Here is a 3001-nt window from a genome sequence, read left to right as displayed (position 1 = left end):
ATACAGTGTCAGCATGAAAATAAGACTATTCAGCATAAGATAATTGAATAGTGACTGCCTTTTGAGAGTTAGAAATGAAGCTCCTTGGTCCTGCCACATGGGTGGCTGTCTGAGTGTGGTAGTAAACAGAAGGACTTTTAATCTGACTAAAGTTTTAAAATGCTCAGAGTTGTAGGCACCTAATTAGTAATCAGAATTTCTCTACCAGGGATGTGGAGGGAAAGGGGTACTAGCTCACCCTGTAGGGTTCATGCCTTCTTTTGTCTAATGGAGCCATGACCTGTTACTTGGTATTCCTTTTCTCCAAGGAATAGATGTCTTTCATTTTGTACTTCCAGGATTAGAAAAGTACTCTGTGATATAATATAGATAATAGAGCTACATTAACTGGACCATTTGGGAGCTTGATTTTACAAACGTGGCCTCACTAGCATCATGCTTGACGTGAATAAAGTAAATGTAGCACCTCATACTCTTGTCTGCACATGCTTAAAAGTATAAGCAGTAAATATTTGTTGACATGAATTGAAGTGAATACAATATATGGATGAAAACAAAACAATCTCTTTGGAAATGCATCAGTCTGAGGTCAAAATGGTAAGCAGATCTGCCATTGCAGCATCAAACCGGTGGCTGGAGAGTGTTCAAAAATGGTATTACAATGCTGCAGGGTCCAATAAACTGGGGTTAATTGTGAAACAATACAATGCCCGTGGGTGATGATGTAAAACAAGCCATATTCAAACCTGCATAATGATGGGGTGCTCTGCATTAAGAGAGCAGTGGACCTGTCTCTGAGGCAGCAGGTCTTGCCTAAGGAGCAGTGGACAAAATATAAGGATAAAACTACCTTGAACCATATCTGAAAGAAGCTATTCCATAAAGAAAAAAATGGGCAAAGAAATAATCACATAATCAAAATCTATGGATGCAGCTGTCCTCAGTATTTTAATGACATTGGTAAAACCTGAAATGTACAGTTTAGAACCCTCTGGGCTACAGATACATTACTTTAGATAAATGTCAATTATTTTTAAAGAAAACCTATGTTTTTATTTATTTACCATCATTTGGAGTATTAGAAACTAGACTGGATGACCAATGAAGCATTATTTATATTTGCAGGTAAGATACTAATTTATTTAGGACTTTTGATCTGTTTGGAGGCATGATCACATACAACAGTTTTCAGAAGCTCCTTTCAGTAATGTGACTACAACATTCACTGTATAGATGGAGATTTATATCAATATCTCTCTCTATATATCTATTCACATGTAAGACATATATAGATATGTCTATATATCTCTCTATAAATAGATATATAAAATATATGTAGAGATATATAGAGATATACAGATATGTATGGATATAGATATATCTATAAGAAGTGAGTTTGGTTAGAAATAAAAATTGATATAAAATAAACAAGGACACAAATGATTAACTCCTTTACTTTATTATTTACCTAACTCCTTTGTTTCTAGCCTAGGACGTGGCTTTTTAAGGATTCTGGTTGGAGACTGTCAAAACCAGCTGGCCCAAGGGCCACAGGGACTGTTAACAAATACTAAAATACGTGTTTTGACTTGGTTAGAAATTGCTTAGAACATTAATCACACTTATATCATTTGACTAAATTGTCTACTTCCCTGTTTTATTTCAGTCTCCATTTGGTTGTCAATAAAGAGAAAGCATCCTGCAGTGCAGTTTATTTTCTACTTGTCTGACTTCTCTTAATGCATTCTGCTTTGTCTTCAACAGATAAGTGCAGAAATTTGTAATGATTTAAAGGAATAGAGAAACTTCCAGGCCAGAGTCTATACTTCCCCTATGTGACCTAGAAAGAGGGCAAACCCATTAATGCAGGATTCACTTTTCTAACAGAAGCACCGGGCTTGTCGAAGAAGACACTTACTCATGGTAGGCATCACTGCTGCATCAGGATCCTCCCACACACAAACGGCAAGAATAATTTAACTTTCTTACTTGCAGTCAGACATGATACCATTCCTAGTCATGCTCAGCACTGACTCCTTGTTTCCTGCTGTGGGAAACTGGTCAATGGTACCAGTAAAGGCAGCTGTGGAGTGGTCCAGGCAGTGATTGGTATCTTTGAAAAGAATGAAGCTATCAGACATTTTGAGAAGGCACATAGGTTTGTATCCAATAAGTCAGGTTGTCAAAGTCTTCTTGAGAGTCATCTCCTTTCTAGCCAGCCAGAAGAAGAGAGAACACAGAGAAGAATATCTGGGAGGTTTTTATGAGACACATCACTTCTGCTCATGTTCCATTGACTAGAACTCAGCCACCTGGCCACATTTAATTGGTGGGAGGCTGGGAAATGCAGTCTAATAGTGTACCTAGAAAGAAGAGGAAAGCATGGGTTTTGAGGGGAATCTGGCATATATGCTATACGTTTAAGAAAGTGAGGTCTTGGGGGGAGGGTTGGGTGGGTGGACTGGAATGGGAGTAGGGGGGAGAAAACTGTACTTGAACAATGATTAAAATTAAAAAAAAAAAAAAAAGAAAGTGAGGTCTAGAGAAATTGAATGCCTTGCCAAAAGTCATCACAGCTTAGAGTCCAACTTCTCCCTACAATGATGTGCTTCCTACCTTTTGCCTCCCAAGCTGTCTGCAAATCTGTGCATATGAGCATCCATACTCTGTTCCAAACATAAGAGCTGACCTTTTTGCTTGGTTTTAAAAGGGAAGTATGGCCCTAGCTGGTGTGGTTCAGTTCACTGGAACATCATCCTGTTGTGGACCAAAAGGTTGCAATGCAATTCCCAGTCAGGGCACATAACCAGGTTGCTGGTTCAATCACTGGTCGGGGAGCATATGAGAAGGCAATCAACGGATGTTTCTCTCTTTCATCGATGTTTCTCTCTCTCTCTCTCTAAAAGCAATAAAACAAAGTTCTTGGGTGAGGATTAAAAAAAAGACAAAAAGTATGGCATTTAGAAGGTACATTTAATAGACCTAACTATATCTTACTTCA

The 3001-nt window shown here is 38.2% G+C and overlaps 1 pseudogene; it reads left to right on the top strand.

Annotated features, from left to right (window-relative positions):
* The first annotated feature begins 586 nt into the window (after window positions 1–586).
* On the top strand, window positions 587–998 carry LOC114497877 (annotated as a pseudogene).
* The last annotated feature ends 2003 nt before the right edge of the window (window positions 999–3001 follow it).

This window comes from Phyllostomus discolor, chromosome 3 (genome assembly GCF_004126475.2).
Source record: "Phyllostomus discolor isolate MPI-MPIP mPhyDis1 chromosome 3, mPhyDis1.pri.v3, whole genome shotgun sequence".
NCBI classification, from domain to species: Eukaryota; Metazoa; Chordata; class Mammalia; order Chiroptera; family Phyllostomidae; genus Phyllostomus; species Phyllostomus discolor.
The sequence above is the reverse complement of the archived record's forward strand: the minus strand, read 5'-3'. Positions and strand labels throughout refer to the sequence as shown.